Here is a 20,776-nt window from a genome sequence, read left to right on the forward strand (position 1 = left end):
AAACTGTGGCGATTAGCGGGCTTTTTGTATCTTGTCTTTCCTTTATGTATTCCATTTGATATATGTAACTCCGAGATTTCAATCACCCATAGATATTCTGTTCCTTGTATTTTCAGTCTGTCGTTAGAATGGGCGGGATACCCAGCTTAATTGGAGGTAGAATGGGCAGAATACCCAGGTTAATTAAAGGAGGTCCATTGGAGGCCATTGTCGATTTTTCCTTAACAGGTATCATTCTGCTTCTAATAATTCACTGTGATAAATGGTTATTATTCCAGAAGCGTGTGTGCACGCTCCAGGGCCTATGGCCTGGCCAATAATTGGGCACATCGATACCCTTATCCCGATTGCTGTTTCTTGGCATCCGCTTAGGTGGCGCGCTCGCGCCCACCTCTCGGCCTCCGTTTACATAGACGGACGTTGGAAATTGTTTGTACCCTTATCCCGATTGCAGTTTCTTGGCATCCGCTTAGGTGGCGCGCTCGCGCCCACCTCTCGGCCTCCGTTTACATAGACGGACGTTGGAAATTGTTTGTGGTCGGAAACTTTCACTGCCGGAAACCCTGCGCTAACTTTCGGGTGGTACGGATGGTACGAGAACGAGGAGAAGGTAGCAGGCACGGCGCTATCCACTGTAGAGTCATTAAGACTCCGTCAGTCGGATAGTTGATTAAAATCAAGGACATCCATGTCATCTAGGAACATAAGATATGGTCATCCACCAATGTTTCATTTTCAAATTCAAAAGTTCTGTGGAGCACAATGTAGTTGCCTCCTCCCCTTTAAAAAAAATTGAAATGCTCTGAATCTAGCATAAGCATGAGCCAACCTTTGCACCTCCACTAAGCGACTCAGTGTAGGGAAGTGTAGAGTTTTCTTTTTATTATCATTGGATATTTTTAAAGCTTCATTTTTTTCAATTTAAATGCTATCGATTGATTTTTCTATTTGAAATGTCTCTTACATATTGGAAGGGATGGATGTATTCGAGGGTAATTAAAATTTTACTTTTTACGATTTATTTTAAAAATATATTTTTTAGAAGAAAAAAAATAGATTACATGCAAGTTTCGTCACTGCAAAGAGTAGGCGATTATCCTAGTACAAAATTGTATTTAAATGTTTAGAATGGAGTGTAATCTTTTAACGTGTTAGAAACTAAGCTACTTCAAGGGTTTTGGAATAGGATCTCATCAAGAAAGGTTATTGTTCATTATCTTGGTTCTTATGGTTCCACCTTTTCTCATATTACTTAGAAACTAAGCTACTTCAAGCATTTTGGAATAAGATCTCATCAAGAAAGGCTATTGTTCATTATCTTGGTTCTTATGGTTCCACCTTTTCTCATATTACTTTAACAATTTTACCAATCTCGATGAACATTGCCCATAGAGTAATTGTTTGGATTTTAACTTATGGGTTGAATCTCTAAACTTCTTGTCTCATATTACTTTAACAATTTTACCAATCTTGATGAACCTTGCCCACAGAGTAATTGTTTGGATTTTATCTTATGGGTTGAAACTTTGACTGAAAATGGTTTTTACTGTGGGTTCTCCGGTTACTAAGTTAGAATGTATCATATAGTATCAGCTATCAACGAAATTTAACAGGAAAGAAATGGCCAACGAATGTGGTAACATCAACATTTTTACAATTTCACTAAACCTAATTTTCCATGGAAGAAATAGCCAACAAATGTGGAAACATCAATTTTCTTGACCATTTCACTCTTTTCAACCATTTCACTAATAGAAGCAACAACCAACAAATGTGGAAACATCAATTTTCATGACCATTTCAAGAAGGTGCATTTAAATGTCCCAATTTTGAGATAAGGTTGGTGTGGTTTGAGATAAGGTTGGTGCGGTTATGATGCGTTGTAGTAGGTACTCTTTTGAATAGTCACATTTAGTCTATCTACATATTTTCAATATACTCAACAACAATTTTTTTTAAAGTAGCTAGTGAATTTCAAAATATCTCGTAGAGAAGCAATTTTAATTATAACTGAAAACATGAGTACCAATGAAAATTATTAAAAAAACCTACCTTCAAATAAAAAATAAAAAGAATAGTCTCTTATAAATGTATCTTTTAAAATTATTTGAGTAATGAACCGATATTATTAGATACCATTAAAGTCTTTTACGGTTAAAATGTTTTTTTATGATTTATGACTAGATTTTGATAACATTATCTTATTGCTAATCATTATCATGTGTGCATGCAATGCAATATTTAATATGTATTCTAAGTCTTTTATGTCAAGCTTTTAAATTAACCTTTTATCCTATGTGTATGGGGCCAATATAATTGTGAATTTTTTCATATACATTTTGTTACTTTCTAATGTTTTTTACTAACTTTGAATTATATTAATGTTTTGAAAATGATGCTAAAAAAAATTGGGTGTTTTTATTTCATTTTTTTTGAAATTTTAAAAATAAAAATAGTTTTTTTATGTTTTTTTATGGAAAAATGTTAATTATCATTCACAATGGGATGTATCTTGGGAAGTTTAATTCCCCCAAAATAGCTTTCATCCTCAATCTTCCCATAAGGTTTGAACCTAAACTAGCCAAGACTACATCACATACTAACCAATTAAACTACACCTCAAAAGTATATCATATATCACCATTAATCTATATTAGAATATTCCATAAACTAATAAGATATGTTTTGTTCAATGCATAATACATAAATATTTTAATTTTTAATGTATTTTTTATTAATTTCAAAATTATTTAAACATTTAAGATTATATTTTAATTTAAATGAATATTATTTTTGAAATATTATTTAAATTTTAAAAATTTATATAAATTTTAATATATTTAAAATTTTAATTTACATTTTTATTTAGAAGGTTGAGAATTCTGTTTTATTTATAATGTTATATAAATATTATGATTTATCTTTTAGATATTATTATTCTAAAAATCAAAATCGGGAAAGATAAAAAAATATATAAAAACTAAAAATTTAATATAATAATTATATTATTAGTTTAAAAATGTTTTTTAATTTAAATTAGTTTTAATGTTTTTTATAAATTGAATTATTGTTTCTAATAAATTGAATGTGCATTTGCAATTTTAAAATTTATACTTATAATATTTTTGGTTTATAAAATTAAATTTTTAATGTTGATTCAGTATAAATAAATATTAACTATTATTATTATTATATGGGGTATTTTTTTATGTAACTATTATTTATATTAAATATGAGTTTTTATTCTCTAAATAGCAATTTTAAAATTTATACTTATAATATTTTTGGTTTATAAAATTAAATTTTTAATGTTGATTCAGTATAAATAAATATTAACTATTATTATTATTATATGGGGTATTTTTTTATGTAACTATTATTTATATTAAATATGAGTTTTTATTCTATAAATATATTGATGCTTAAAATTTATTATTATGGTATTTATTTATTTTGAAAACTATCAAAAACCTTTCTCTGGGTTCTTTCTGCACCTAATTTCGTCAAAAACTAAGAAAGTTATGCTTGTTACAAGTTTTTCCCAATTTTCATAGCTAACCATCCTACAATTCGGCCCAAACCTGGCTTGAGCAACCCAAACCTGGAACCAGCGTGCAAACCTCGCCTACAATCCCGCCCGTCGGGTGAAATTTTCACACAGTTAAATTGTCCATTAACCCCCCAATTCCAAAATTTATGGTCGTATGGGGGCCACGTGCCCAGGGGTCGGGGCTAACCACCTGCCCCCACCAGCCAGGCCCCCAACACATTGCATCATGGTCGTATGCACCCATAAAACCTGGGCCTGGTGCCCACCTGGCGCATGCACCCAAAACTCTGTAGACTGCGGTCATGTGATGAGTTATATGACCTAGGGCTGGCGCGGCTGCAAGCACCTAGGGCTAAGCCCCCTTCTACTCTGTGTTGGTGGTTGTATTGGCCGCATGTGGCCCGGGGTTGGCCCCCTCCGCTCTCCGCTCACGGTTTTGTGTTATGGCTCTAGTGTGGTTTCATGGTGTGGGTGTTGGGACTGTGGGCCGGGGCTAATCCCTAGCCTTAGGCTCCCTCCACCACGGTCCTATGGTGTGGGGTGTGGAAATGGGCTAGGGCTTAGCCCTGGCCCCTTCCCCCATTACATTTGTGCTACCACTATAAATATAACCCATGAACAATATGGGTAAGAAACAAATGAATAGTGTTGTAGTATGGCTTGTTGCTGCTAGGTGGTAGGTCTTGAGTTTGATTCCCATGGGGTGCTTAGACCCCATACTAAATTTCACTGCACATTTCAGAGGCCATGTGGAAGCCAACCATTGGCCCATGTGGCCCTCCATCATTGAACCACATCAACGACCCCACAACCAATCAAAAACTAAGAAATTTCGACCAACCAGATTGAGACACATGGTGAAAAACCATTGGCCCACAAACACACAGTCAATTTCTGAGTCACCTACCTAGTCAGCGTACATACTACTGACTAGGTGTACCTGCAACCAATATTACAAACATTTTAGTTGTTTGACAAATCGATTAGAACACGATATCGGGAGCATACGATATCGTTTTTGAGTGAAATGAGTTATGTTGGATTCAGGACGACGAGATATTCGCTTTGGCACCAATTTTGAGAACTTTTGAACACTCTGAATTTTGAGAATTTTATTGATCCCCTGGATCATGATGACAGATAATAGTGGAGAGTTCTGCAAGAAGGAATTAAAAAGTGTTTTGAAAGAAGTGTGGTATAGCATGGTCGAATATTACTCCATACAGGCCTCAATAAAATGGAGTTACAGAAAGGATGAATAGGATGTTGATTGAAAATGAAAGAAGCATTCTTAGTGGCATTGGATTAGGGTAGGAGTTCTAGGTAGAGGAAGTGGATACCACATGTTACTTGTTTAACAGGTCACCTTCATCAGCGTTGGAGGATAAGACTCCACATGAAGTATGGACTCGTAAGAAATCCTCTCTTTCACATCTCAAGGTGTTTGGCTGTAATGCATATGTACATGTTCCATAGGAGAAAAGAACCAAGTTGAATAGTAAATCTGAAAGGTGCATATTTATCCCATATTTATTTGGTGTAAAGATGGTTTAAAAGGTTACAAGCTTTGGAACCCAGAAACAAGGAAGGTTTGTACTATCATGATGTGGTACTTAGAGAGGTGAAGGATGTTATGAAACAGGAAGTCCTATCAAAGGAAAATGAATGATAGAAGTAGAGTTTGAACTAAATGAGGAAGAATCAAACTCTACAAGAGAATAGGAATCAGAAGAGGAAGAACCACACACTCTGGTTTTGAGGAGATTAGTTCAAGAAAGAAGGAAGCTAGAGAGGTATAGTCCATCTAATTTTTCAAATTTTTTATTTATTTTTTACTGATGATGATCCTAGAACTATCAAGGAGGTAGTGGATTCAAAGGATGGAAAACTCTAGAAGAAGGCCATGATGGAAGAAATAGTAGCCCTAAACAAGAATGATGCATGAGATCTAGTAGAAATACTGGCTGGAAGAAAATCGATTGGCAACAAATGGGTGTTTAAGAAGAAGATGAATGTTGAAGGAAAAGTGGAGAAGTACAAAGCTCGATTAGTAGTGAAAGTTTATTCATAGGTGTCATGAATTGATTTTGGTGATATTTTCTCTCATGTTGCCATGTTAGCTTCTATTATATTACGTTTATCTGTTTCTACTACTCTATATTTTGAGGTAGAACAAATGAATGTGAATACAACATTCCTACATGGGGATATGGAAGAAGAGATCTTCATGAAGCAACCAGAAGGATTTTCATTGAAGGGTAAGAAAGAACGGGTATGCAGGTTAAATAAGTCTTTCTATGGGTTAAAGTAATCACCAAGGATGTGTTATTAGAAATTTGATACATATATGCAGGGACTTGGTTTCACAAGGAGCAAAGTGAATAACTTTGTGTATTTTAAAATAGTTGGTGATAGTGTTATTTATTTGGTCTTACATGTGGATGATATACTGCTAGTTATAAATGATAAATAAACTATCTAGGATGTGAAGACCTAGTTGTTCTCTAAATTTGTCATGAAGGATCTTGGTGCTGCAAACTTAACATTGGGCATGGAAATTAAATGAGATCAATAAATGAGGAATCTCTGGTTAAAATAGAGGAATTATGTCGAGAAAATATTGCAAAATTTTAATATGCAGGATAACAAACCAGTGAAGGTTCCTATTCATGTAGGTGTACAACTATCTGCAGAACAGTGTCCCAAGACACATGAAGAGGAAGGGGACATGTCCATGTTTCATATGCAAGTGTAGTTGGTAGTTTGATGTATGCAATGGTATGTACCAAACCAGACATTACACATGCAATGGGAGTATTGAGCAGGTTTATGTCAAAACTAGGGAAGGATCATTGGACAATAGTAAAGCAGGGCGTGGCACTAGTGATTATGGTCTATGCTACCAAGTAAGACTATAATTGGATAGAGTGTTGGACATATGCAACTTTATTTATGCATCCTGGGTTGGAGATTTGGATCAGAGAAGATTTACAAGTGAGTATGTGTTTAACCTATTTGGAGGAGCAGTCAGTTGGATAAGAAAGAGACAATATGTAGTGGCACTTCAAACTATAGAGGTTGAATACATGGCAGCCACTCTTGCAAGCCTGGAAATAGTTTGGTTGTAGATATTGTGTTTAGGTATGGGGTTGGTACAACAAGCTATAAGGATATATTGCGACAACCAAAGTGCATTGTTCTTAGAAATGAACCATGCTTATCATTCAAAGACAAAGCATATTGGTGTCCAGTATCACTTTGTGAGGGATATGGTTGAAGAAACAATGGTGTTGGTATTAATGGTGGAAACATTGAAGAATATTGCAGATGCATTGGCAATTTTTGTGAGCACTGAGAATTTTTCTTGGTGTAGAGCAATAATGGGCATTACAACCCCGACTGATTACTTATGTACTCTTGCAACCCCTTGTGTGAAAAGAAGACAATAAGAGGGAGACTATTGGGTATTGTGTTATATCCTTTGCATGACTAGCACCAGGTGTTGTCATGGTGCGCAGGGTCTAGCGGGGGAGTCGTAAGGGGTTTGGAAGAGCCCCATGTCGGGGGGATTACAAGGGGGCAACAAACCCCCTTGTCGAGGGGTTCGTCCAAAAAAAAAATTATGCAGGCCTCAGGATGGTTGGGTGGACCAAGGATGATAGTGGACCCAAGGATGGGAGCAACCCAAGGATGGTGTGTGGACCCACCCATGGTTTTATGCATGGTTTTGGATATAATGGTTTTACCCATGACATTTTGTAGATCTGGTCAAGGGAACTATGATTATGTTCTAATCCATGGTTAATGGATTGGGGGTTTATGAATGATTTGACATGTATATAATGTATTTTAACATTGAAAGGAATATAATGAAAAATCAATATGGTTTTCCCATTTTTGGGTTTTGGGAGAAAAATCTTTGTTTGTATTTTATTTTCTCACCATTGTATATTTTTCTTTCTTTAAGAATTCATTTGTAGGTAGTTTTGTACAAGGGTTAAAACATTCAACTATGTTTTCTTTCATAGATTCAAATGCCATATTTCCTGTGTTAATGAGGAACTTTGACTAATGAGAACTTTATTTGGAAATAACCATGACCACAAGAACAATGACGTGGCAACTTTGACTTTGAATGGAAATATGACATTTCTTCATTAGTCATAATTCTAGGGAATAATTCCTTTGTCACCTAGGAACCTTGACTCATAGGAAGTATGACCAATGTTTATTAGTCTTATTTATAGGGAATTTATCGATCATGAACTTTGATAAATGAACTATTATGACCATTGACCTATAATCATCTTATCCATTCATTGATCAAAGTTCTTGCCACTTAGAGTCACTACAATAATATTTCCCATTGGATATAGTTACTATGGGTTACAGTTCTTAAAATCATAGTTCTTGTTAAATTGATTCCAAAGTCTATTTTTTCAATGTATCCATTATTTAATAAAATCTTTTTGAGATGGTTAATTTCATGTTCTGGTTATTCCTTATCTAAAAGCATTATAGCTCAAATTGTTAGAGTATTTATTAATTTAACCTTTGTTGGGTCGTCAATCAAGAACTCTAAGAACTATGGCCATAAGAAATATGATGAAGGAATGTTTACAAACAAAGGAACTATGACCTTCACTTGTTGGTCATAGTTCTAGGGAATAGTACATATCAATCGAAGTTCTTGAGATCATAGTTGGAGGGTGACAGAGTTGGAGGGTGGAGAGAGGGAGAAAGAGAAAGAGAGAGTGATGGGGGGAGGGAGAGAGAGGGAGGTGAGAGAGAGGGAAAGATAGGGAGGTGAGAGAGAGGGAGGTGAGAGAGAGGGAAAGATAGGGAGTTGAGAGAGAGGGAGGTGAGAGAGAGGGAAAGAGAGGAAGGGAGAGAGAGAGGAGAGAGGGAGGTGAGAGTGAGAGGGAGAGAAAGGGAGAGAGAGGAAGAAAGAGAGAGATGGGGGGATAGAGAGAGAGAAGGAGAGAGGGAGAGACATATATATGGAGTTGGAGGGGGAGAGAGTGGGAGGAAAGAACAAAGACATAGAGAGATAGAGGTGGAGAGAGAGTGAGGGAGAGAGGAGAGGAGGTAAGAGAGAGAAGAGGAGAGGAGAGAGATAGGGAGAGAAGGAGAAGAGAGAGATAGGGAGACACATAGATGGAAGGGAGAGAGAGAGAGAAGGAGAGAGGGAGGGAGATAGTGACAAATTTGGAGGGAAAAGAGAGGGAGAGAGTGATGGGGGGGAAGACAGAGGGAGGTGGGAGAGAAAGGGAGAGAGATAGGAATAAATAGAGAGTAGGAGAGGGAGAGAGGGAGAGAGAGTGAGTTGGAGGGGGGAGAGGGAGGAAAGAAGAAAGGCATAGAGGGAGAAAGGTGGAGAGAGAGAGGGAGTGACAAGGGAGAGATGGAGAGAGAGTGAGGGAGAGAGGAGAGCAAGAGGGAGGAGAGAGAGAGGGAGAGAAGGGGAAGAGAGAGAGGAAAAGGAAGAGGGAGTGAGAGAGAGATAGATATATATGAAGAGAGAGCACGTATATTTTGGGGCTGAGATAGAGAGAGGGAATAAGAAAGGGACACATAGATACAAATATAGATAATATATAACTAGATCCATCTTAACCTTGGATCTATAAAGCGTCAAGAGGGATCAAATATCTCTAGGTGAGAACCTTTCCTCAAGTTTTGCACTCACAAAAGAGGTTTGCACCTCGAGAGATTTGATCCCTCTCGACGCTTGATATATCGGGATTAAGATGGATTTAGGATGGTTTATCTAAACAAATGTTCGTAATTTTATTAATAAAAACAAACTTACTATATAAAATAATTTGAATTTAGAAAATATTTATGTCTAACATCTAACATCTAACTCCTACATATCTAGTGATTAAATAAAATATTGAAACAAAATTAAAAGAGGAAAAAAAATTACTTATAACTAATATATTTTTATATGAGATTTATTTTATTTCTATTTTTATTTAATTTGTAATGTCTTTATATGATATTTGTTAAAGATATAATTTAGTGCAATGGTTTAAAAACAACATTTTAAAGTTAGAGAATTGCACATTCCACAATTTGGAAGAATGATTAAAATGAATTCAAACATTCTATAACAAGTTCAAAAAAGTAAGACATGTAACAAATTAATATATAAGAAGTTAATATTTTCATATGAAATTTTTGGGAAATACTTTTACATTTATCTTTATTGTGATTTATATTTTTGTATAAATAATAATTTTACTATTGTGGACTAAGTTATGATGAGGATAATTTGGTTATTGATAAATGTGTATAACCTTTCAAAAAACAAAAGTAAATTGAAATTATATAACTTCATGAATATGAGTAACTTTACGTGAATATAAAGGTTTATTATTACATTTTAGATATAATGAGGTTTATATAGTTAATTAAGGGAGGATAAAGGAATTTGGAACCTTACTTAGTGCTACAAGGGTGAGGGAATATAGATACGACCAATAAATAGTTGTAATGTGTGGGAAAATAAATTTTAATAATTATTTTATGAACTAATTGTCTTTTATACTTGTCCTCATATTAGAATATTTTTATACTATTAATGAAAGTAACAACCTAGCAATCATGGCATAGTTTGAAAATGCAATTCTAGTTGATATGAATGATGGGTTCAAATACAAAATGAATTCAAGATAATTGTTGAGCCTGACTCCTAATTAATGATTATTGGATTGTCTTTCTTTGAGGATGTTGCATTTTGAAGATGGGAATAATGGCAATAAAAGCCTAACCATGGACATTAAGAAAAGAACATCAAAGATAAAGTAACATACAATCACATAATATGTTAAACTGGTCATCGTAACATGTGGTAGTAAAGAAGACACTAGTCATTCAGGCAAGATGTGGAGATGATTAGTAAATTGTCATGGTTATTCCATTGGAACAATTCGTCATAATAGATCTGATAAAATATTGAAATTTTTAATGTAAATGTTAATTCCTTTTAGATCTCAGATTCTTTATTTATTGTTTGTATGCTTAAATATAAATTAGCTGAAATGCAATTAATATAAACTAAAAATACATACAGACACTAACCAAAATAGGCACAATTTTTCCTTGGGAAACCCTTACGGGAGAAACCTAGCTAGAAGGTGAGGTTTCTTTGATATCTATTCTCTAGTATGGAAAAATGTGTAGATACAAAGAAAGAGGTACTCTCTATAGAGTTGCCTAAGACCTATGCCTTGTAAAGTTTCTACAAATCTTTAATCCCCTTTTTCTTTCTCTCTGACATCCCAATCCTAATTTCTTTGCTCAAATATGGAAGAAAATATAATACCATGAAATGGAACCCCTACTCCTCTTAGTGGCCTAGTATTTAACATAACCCAATATCTAATTATATGAAAGGTTTGACTCCCTCAACCCTCAATTAGAGTTATAATTTTGCACCTTCTAGAATCTTTTTGAAATTCCATACATGGCTATCCCAATATGCATGAGTAACAGGGATTAATGTGACATCGAATTGTACCATGGTAGTAAATATGGTTGATCAACTTGTGAGAGGCATACATTTTGTATACAAACTTCAAGTACCGGATGGTCTCACACACGTGATAAATTTTTTACCCCAAAAAATTTTGTTTAATGCCTCAAAATGGTTATGGAAGATTTCATACCCAAATTTTCCAAATTGGGACCCATCGATAAAAAAGACCCTACAAGCTCATTCATGTAATTCTTCCACTCTGAAAGCATTGAGATAGATAAAGAACAATATAATAATTCAATATGAATCAAGAGAAATTATAGATGAGAAATAGTATCACAATTCCCTAAATTACATACGAATGAAGTCAAAATTGGAAGAAACTTACCCCTCAAAGAATACAAAACCTATGAGAAGATAGAAAAATAAGTATAAAGAAATGGGGGTTTTAAGAAATGAACGATGATAACCTATTGTAGTGCTCATAACCATGATCAATCTAGAATGATGATATGAACATAAAAGAGTAATAAATGGATACATAAAGTTAAATATGTGAAAGTTTCTCAAACAAGTGTAAGAAATCAACTAGAACATTATGGAGGCTTTTGTAATTAGGGAATAGTCATGATGAAATAACTTAGCACTCTACTCGTATATTGTAAATAAGCATGTGGAAAGTAGTTGTGGAATGAAATATGTGTGGCAATGACTTCATATGTGGAAAAAGAAATAAACTATGTAGACTAATGAGAAAACACCTAGCATGAAGTGTATGAAGGAATGTTGTGAGAAATTCTATAATGAGACCTTGAGAAGGATTATGCATAATTGAAAAAACTAGTGAGAATCAACTAAGGGAACTTGCACAAGAATGATGACCCCAGAAGTGCAAATGGGGCTATCATGAGGAACACATGCCCACAAGAACGTGTGCCTGTCCTTAGGAATGCACACGTGGTCCTAGTTGTCTAGGCTCTGTAAGGCCCAAACTAGGCTACCTACTTAGCATGGCTCAAAAGTGTACGTGCATTATTAGGAAATATCATTATGCAATTTGAAAACCTTAACTTTATGCACTATGAAAACCCTAGCTTTGTGGAATTTGAAAACCCTATCAATGTGGAATGTGGAAACTCCAATATAGTGAGTTCAAATTTGAGTGCATAATTAGACAATGTAAGTAAAAAAACCATATTTACCTTGCATCACAAGTTGGCAACGTTTGTCAATGTATATTGAAGTGAAATTTGAAGACCTTAATTTTGTGCAATTTGAAAACCCTACTTTTATGGAATTTGAAAACACTAGTATTGTAGAATTTGATGGAATGGAATCGTATGGATGTAATTGTTGTTTATACCATTATGACTAATTTATTCCCAACACTCTATATCTCTCTATTTCCATTTACACATTTTCTACTCTCTCTCTCTCTATTTTGATTTCCCTCCCTCCCTCATTTTCCAACAAGCACTTCTTCGACTCTCACAATTTTCTTATCATTGGAATCTCTAACCAATAGAAAATACGACCCATGATAAATATGACCATAGTAACTATGACATACAAGAATTATGAACTTGAGAACTTTTACCCTTACGAACTATGATGAATAATAACTATGACCTTAAGAAGTTTGATCCTCATGAATTATGACCTTAAGAATCATTCCTTTGTTCATAGTTCCCTTGTCAATTAGGAATTTTTAATTTATTTTACAAGAATCATGACCACAAGAATTATGATGTGGGAACTTTGAAAATGAAATTAAACTAGGACCTTTTTGTTTAGTCATAGTTCTAGGGAATAATTCCTTTGTTAGTTAGGAACCTTGACTCACAATAACTATAATCAATGTTTATTAGTCATAGCTATAGGAAATTTCTTGATCAGATAACTATTATGACCAACCACCTATAATCATCTTAGTCATTCATTGATCAAAGTTCTTGTCATATAGAGTAATTGTGGTAATAGTTCTCATTGGTTATATTTACTATGGGTTATAGTTCCCATTGGATAGAGTTATAAAGGTCATAGTTTTTCTTGAATTGATTCCAAAATATATCTTTTCAATGTATCCATTATTTAATGATGAGCAGTGGGAGAAATGTATCCATTATTTAACGATGAGCAGTGGGAGAATGATGAGAATTATCCACCAGGATGAAGAGACCTTAAGATTATGTTATCTAGATGTATGCATGTATGATATTGATAATCTTGGCACTTTTACAACATCCTCTTCCTCCCATATTTTGGTCATCCATTTTCTGTCAACCCCTTCGTCTGAAGTAATCTTCGTTAGGATCACTGCTACAGTTTCCAAATGGTTGAGTAAGTGATATGGTGAGTTGACAAGGTAGTTTAAATATTAAATGTGATGGGGCAGTTTTTTTTTAGTTTTAAATTTAAATTCAAAATCTTAAAGTTGCAATATACCACCTCTCATTTGTCTCGGAGACTATTTCAAAAACACTTTGTTTAGTTCGAATCGATGCAGGCAAGAGGCTCCATAATGAACATTTCATTGTAGTATATGTTTTGTGTCTTTTTCATTATTGGAAGCAGTCTTAAAATAATATCTTGAACATTCTATGGTCTCTGCATTTTCTATTCATGATATTCTCTAACAACAATTTTACATGGGGTATTTCAGACAATGAGTCTTTCATTGGCAGTTTGGACTAATCTTTGAGTACTCTCCAATTATCAATCTTAGATATCAAGCAACCTCAAGTTTGGATAACTAGTTATGGCATCTAATTACCTGTTTTCTCATTCTTTTCCAGATTCCAGCAAATAAGTGTATTCAAATATTCCACATTACAATTAGTAGGTTGATTGTTGAGTTACTACTTCCAAAAAGCATCCATTTGAAGAAAATTAAGCCAACTTGCAAAACTATAATGACAAAATTTTCTAACAAAGAAAGCCAAATGTTTGTAGCGGAATTGCACATGAACCAAATGGAATCTATGTGTACACAACTAGAATCTCCATTGTTGCCACACCACTATTTATACAGATAGATGCTTCATCAATTCCTTTAAGACACCATCCTCTGATAAGGGAAAGGATGTGCGCACCTAAGAGACCCTCAATGAGAAACCAACATTGCAATCCAAAGTAGACGAAATCTACATCTTATCATATGGGTCATTAGTATAATATAATCTATGGAATCCATCTCCATGACTAGGACCCCACACATAGAGACATATAGAATAGTAGGTAAAAACCAAAAAGAAAATCTTATATCTTTATTAAATACTTAATTGATAAGTTATCTTTATTTTGTAACAGATTTATTACATTATTTAAATTTATATGTTTTTTTGTTACTTTCTTAATTATTTTACTTCTAACCCTATGTTTTCAACAAGAAAGTGTGTTGGTATCTAAGCTTTTTACTAATTTAAATTACTATAAAGGTTTTTACAAATTTTAAACCCATCAATTAAAGCAATTATAGTTCACAATTTTTTTTAAACAATATGACAGACATGATTTAAATACTTCACTATTTTAAATACCAGTCAAGGTGAAAAAGTTTGTAATTACAAGAGAAGAGCTTTTCATTCCATCACCACATAGAACCTTACCATAAAACAATGTATTAACAATTTTTTTGATGTTTCCTTGAATTTATGCCTTCTTACTAAAGTCAAACTCACAAAAATAAATTGAGTACTATAGAATGACTTAGCATATTACAATTAAAAATCCATAAATATTTTATCCTCTTTTAATAGTTGAAATATTTTTCCATTTATCTTATTTATTGAAAAAAATTGTCTAATATATTCTTATGAATAAGCATATTGTGAGGCTAAACAAATAACTTAAAATGTAATATGATTCTTCTAAAAAAAATTAATTTCAAAGGACGATTTCAAAATAATACATTTTACAACCTATTCTTACAATCACTTAAGTGAGAATTTTTGCATTTGGGAACCCTCTAACTTCAAGTCTGCACTGCTATTCGTAGTAAATAAATAAAAAAATTTATTGCCATTAAGTTATTTTTGGTAGTAAATAAATAATTTTTTTATTACTCATTTTATTTGTCAATTTTTTTTACTTTGAAGTTCTGGAATCAACAAAATTATAACATCCAACATATTAAAGTAATTTCTCCCTTGGAAAAAAAGAATTAACACAAAATTTGAACTAACAATTTCAAATAAAATGTTTTCAACTAATTTATATCTGAAGGCTTGTAAAATTTATAATTAAATTTGTTTTTATACCCACACGTAGGTGGATGTTTTTATTATCAAAATTTTATTTTTAACAACCTAATCCAGAAAGCCCTAAAACCAACAACCCAATTCAAAAAACCCTACAACCAACATAAAAATAAGAATATGATGTAAATCTCTACATTCATCATCAAATCGAATCTTAGTGTCCCCCTGATCTCGATCTTGAGAGTGATTTAGTAAATTTCCCATGCATTGTGAATAATTTACACATTTTTACTGCGTTGGAGAATTCACCAATGCCTTGTTTGTATTCTTGTTTGTATTCAGGATTAGCTTTTGTTTTTAGGATTATAGTAGTTAACGATTCAGAATCCAAACTAGACTGATTTTTCTGAGAATTAAAGCCAATTTTATGAATTAAATGTAATATGGTCATACAAGGCAAAACAATTTATCTAAAACAACAACTTCAAACTCAGAAGTTCGACAGCACTTCCTTCATTGATAGTTAATAAAATGATACAATGATATGTAAATGCATCCAAAGTACATCTCTTCCTACCAAAAGCGTCGCTGGACTTGCACATCATTAAAGTTTTATATTTGAAATTGAATCGAGCAGCCTTAATTTGGTACTCCGCTGGAATTAGTTGAATCGACCCTGAGAATATTTTCTCTGTTCGGTTACATCGGCCTCACCAAAGAGATATCCCGGGATATAATAACCCGTTACAGGATCCGACATCCAAAACCTTTTTAATAACCTGCAGCAGGCGTATCAACAGCTTGTTTTGGTTCTGCTCGAATTAATCCTCTACTTTCTGCCTTTTTGGTTTCGCTCGAATTAATCCTCTACTTTCTGCCTTCAACGCTACTGAATTGTATCCTCGCCTGCACGGAAACATCAATTAAAAGGGAACGGAATCAAGTAAAATAGTTTTTTATTTCCAATATAAACTTTGATTTTAAAAGTGTGGAGATCATAATATGGTGTTGGAGATTTTAGCGGCGTTGTGAAGGGAGCTTACATAGCCTGAATGCCTAGATTTGATCCGAAATCATATCCATGCCCCTCAACTCGAGAAATTGCTCCAGCAGCCGCAGATGAGGAAGAGATCTGGCCATGAGAAGCCTCTTGCTGATGTCCATTATGGAGTTGCCTTGGATGTTGTTGCAGTGGGGGACGGTGCCGAAGTCGGTGCGTCAGAGGTTCACAATGAAGCAGAGAACCATCTCTTCCCTAATCAATAATCTGTTGCAGAAACTCCGGGCTCAATATTTCAATTTGAAATCCTAGGCGGGAACGCATTTGAATTTTGAAATCTTTTGGTGCGGAGGTAGCATTAAATGCATTTAAGTTCATGTCTTATCCACGGCTTCTGGAGTCAGAGTTGTCGAGGTATCGGAAATCAGGAGAGATGAGGAGTTGTCGGAATATTGAAAGTATTAACGGAACTTATTAACAGAACGGGCAACTGAGACGGATGGGCCCCGCTAGCCACGTCAACAGGTTTGAGCAACCTGCAATCGAGATAAGCTCGGCGCATCGATATGCTGGACGCGAATCGACCTCTTCAGCGAACGCTTTAAGATCTCGCTCGGCGCTACGGCCACACAATTCTCCTCCAACTCGGTTCTTGCAAGGTGTTGGTTGTGACCTCGGAATTAGCCAGGGAATTTCTCACAACCCACGACATGAACTTCACCTCCGGGTCACGTTTCTCGGGAACTAAGTATTTTGGCTACGATTGTACATTGCTGGGTCTCAATTCATATGACCGGCGTTATAGAAACCTTCGTAGGATCTGCAAATCGTACCTTTTATCCACTTCCAGGGTAGAGTCATCTCAAAACATTCGAAGTGAGGTGTCAAAGTTGGTGCGTGCCCTGTTCCGTTCCAGATGGGAATTAAAGAGGCTCTTGTGGTTGATCAATGACGTTTGATCTTTTATTTGATATTATTGTACGATCAATGTTACATGACAAAAGCTATATGGGTAGGGTAGAAGACGTGAAAGAGTTGAAGGAGATGCTCCACAAATATTTCCAGCTATTGCGAGGATTTAATGTGGGAGATTATATTCCCTTCCTCAGATGGAAGGATCTCCAGAGGAGACTGATGAGAGTTTGATAGATGTGCTTCTACGCTTACCACCGTCAAGAGCACCATGATAGGTTAAAGCCCAAGATTCTGCAGCGACGATACCACCGTCAAGAGCACCATGATGGTATGTGCCTCCTTCCTTTCGACCTTGATGGCAATATTAGCTACTCCGCTCATGAAAGTTTTCCTTCTCTCAAATTGGGAATGTTGTTGGAAAGAATGTAACTGAGATGTCTCTTATTTTGCAGAGCATGCTACTGAGATCAATCGATACGATAGCCAACCCAAGGGAATGGAGCAATTTCATCGCTGGTGGAATACCTGGAGGGGTTGAAGAGGGCACAGGAAGAGCTGGATGTCGTAGTTGGAAGAGAGCGAGTGTTAGAGTCAGATCTCCCCGAGTTGAAATATTTGGAGGCCATTATTAGAGACTCTTCGACTTTATCCCGCAGGGCAGATGCTCCTTCCTCACATGACAAAGGAGGCTTGCAGAGTTGGAGGGTATCATGTACCGGCGAATACTAAGCTTTTGGTAAACGTGTGGGGTATTGACAGAAGTGGGAGGGTATCATTGGTAAACGTGTGGGGTACTGACAGAAGTGGGAGGGTATCATGTACCGGCGAACACTAAGCTTTTGGTAAACCTGCGGGGTATTCAGATACACCCCCTCAACGCTGAGTGGGAACGCCCCCTGGAATTCGAGACAGAAAGGTTTGACGTGAATTCTTATGGCCCAGACGTGACTCGGCATGAATTCAAATATATGCCATTTGGGTATGGGAGGAGAGCCTGCCTGGGCGAGTTTATGGCCATGCGCATGAGTGAAGGACGTGCCGAGGATCCATTGAAGGATGCCTTTGTTAAAGAATGAAAAACTTATACCTCATTAAAAAAAATGAAAAAATTTGGAGCACTGATGCTCTTCGGTTATATAAATTATATAGGGGAAATCAACCATAAATAATGGCCGCGAGACTAAATTGGAATTTAATCTAATTATGCTGATTTCAAACTAGTTATGAAATTTGGATCGATGGTTACACGTGGGGAATTAGATTCTCTTAATACTCCGGGTTAATGGCAACCAAATATTTAAAATAAAATGTGGCGCAAGTCTTACTCAATGTTACCTTTTTCTTTTTCTTTTCTCCCAAGAGTTAACCCAAGGGAACACTTTATTAATTCAATCCTACGTCGGCTCACACTAGCTCTACATCAGGATATGTCCCATTATATAATGATGGGATCACTATATTCAATCAATATAACAATATGGAAGGTAGAGTCTATGACTCCGATACAACTCACTTAGACTCTAAACCATTGACTTCTAGAACATCTAGTGACTCACATACATCTAATAAGACAACTTAACAAACCTATCACATTACTAGACACTTCCATTTTTGCATTATTCTAACATCTCTCCTTAATGGAGAAATGGAGCCAGGCTTACAAATATGACTTCATTTTAACTTTCTTTGCATCAACATATTGAGGAAATTTCTTCTTCGACTTGCTACTCCAAACTCTCACACTTTCAACCTGTTTAGTCTTCTTCTTACTCCAGATCATGAAGTATGGATATTGCTTCTTATTCCAAGCAGGATGAAAGCAATACATCTTAACTCCTTTCTCAATAAGTTCATTTTGATCATCACTAGTTTTCTGTTTACTTGGTTGTTGCCTCATCAATCCATAATAATGTTTTATTTCTTGAGGGCTCCAATATATTAAAATACCACGAACTTCTTCAAATGTGTCCACCACTGGTTCCAGTTCCATACCATATGAATCATTCATTGATTTACCATTGTGCTCATTTTCAAGAGCCTTCATTCTTCTGGTTGCTGCTTTGAGACCTGCGTCAAATTGTTCAAAAGGTTTCTCAAACCATTCTTCAATAAAATTTATCTCTGCATCATAATCAAGTTTGACATCTTCATACTTTCTTGTCCCTTTAATGGTTGCTACAATTTCCTCTTCAGATTCTTCCACTTGATTATCAACAACAAACAATAGTTTATCAATCAAATTTTTTTCAAATATAACTTGCAATTCATTTTCAAAAAACAAATATCCCTCATCAAATTTAATTGCAAATTCATCTTTTGTAGCCACATACCATATTATATAATGATGGGATCACTATACTCAATCAACATAACAACATGGAAGGTAGAGTCTATGACTCAGATACAACTCACTTACACTAGAAATCAATGACTTCTAGAACATCTCATGACTCACATACATCTAATAAGACAACTCAACAAAACTATCACATTACTAGAATCTTCCATTTCTAGATTATTCTAACATTTCAAATTCTTGATTTGCTCATGTAGCTCTTGCATCTTTCCAAGTTGCCTAAGCATGTACTTGACTTCTTCAAATATGGTGCTCTACGTGGATTTATCAGCCATGTCATATTGTTATGTACTTTTCATCATCAATGTTTTGTTGCAACATAAGTCTATAGTAAAAATTTATGTCTTGAGCACTCCAATACCTGAAACTTTCATTAATGTTTTCATCATCCAAGTTGTCTTCAAGGTTCATTGCTACAACCTCTACGCATACTTACATTATATTGCAAGTGATGCTTCAAGGAACATTAATTCTTCTCAAAAATTTATTTCTTCTTCCTCGTTCTTGCTTACATTTGCACACTCAAAATCAAAATTAAGATTAAAAACATTTGCACGATCATATTCTTTCTACCTGCAATAAGATTTTTCTCTTCATGAACTTCCTTCTCTCCCTCGCTCTGTCTTTTCCACTTCTTTACTAATTTGAGTTGCTGCAAAAAGGTTGTCTTCCACTTGGTTTCGAGACTCAACTGGGATTCTCTCACAGAACAGCATCATGTCTATATCATGTTTTTGTTGCATCATCTACAACCATTCATCTTTAGCAAACAAGTCTTCTTCAAAGCTAGTGCCAACAAATTGAATTGTTGGACTCAACATAACACGTAGTGTTACAATGAGAGCTTCATTGTCATCAACAAGCATTGTTTCTCAATTCACCAAATGTTGGTCCACTTCCAAGTGTGCATAGTGGGATTCACGAGCATCTATGTGTTCCTTCTCAGCTTCTTTCGCAAATTCTTCTTAGTCATCATCCACTTGTGGCTCAAGATAGTGGGATTCACCAAACTCTTCATTTTCAGCTCAAACTTTCCCTTACAATAAAATTCTTCTCAAAGGTGTCCAAGGCCATCTCGGTTGGGTGCCCAAGGCCATCTTGGTTGTTTGTGCATCTACAATGAGAGGAAGAATGTTGGAATCTACACATTATTTTATGCATTTCAATGTGAATGCACTATTTTGCCTCATGGTTTCCAAATATTTGGAAAATATACCTTCTGAGCCTCTTGAATTTTCCCATTTGTTGAGCACTGATTCAGTGTGACTAACAA

The 20,776-nt window shown here is 35.1% G+C and overlaps 1 pseudogene; it reads left to right on the forward strand.

Moving 5' to 3' along the window:
- Nucleotides 1-128: 128 nt before the first annotated feature.
- LOC149229202 (flavonoid 3'-monooxygenase CYP75B137-like) lies at nt 129-18,223 on the forward strand (annotated as a pseudogene).
- Nucleotides 18,224-20,776: the final 2,553 nt, after the last annotated feature.

This window comes from Pinus tabuliformis, chromosome J, assembly GCF_031772625.1.
Source record: "Pinus tabuliformis cultivar Carrire ecotype Pingquan chromosome J, CPIR1, whole genome shotgun sequence".
NCBI lineage: Eukaryota > Viridiplantae > Streptophyta > Pinopsida > Pinales > Pinaceae > Pinus > Pinus tabuliformis.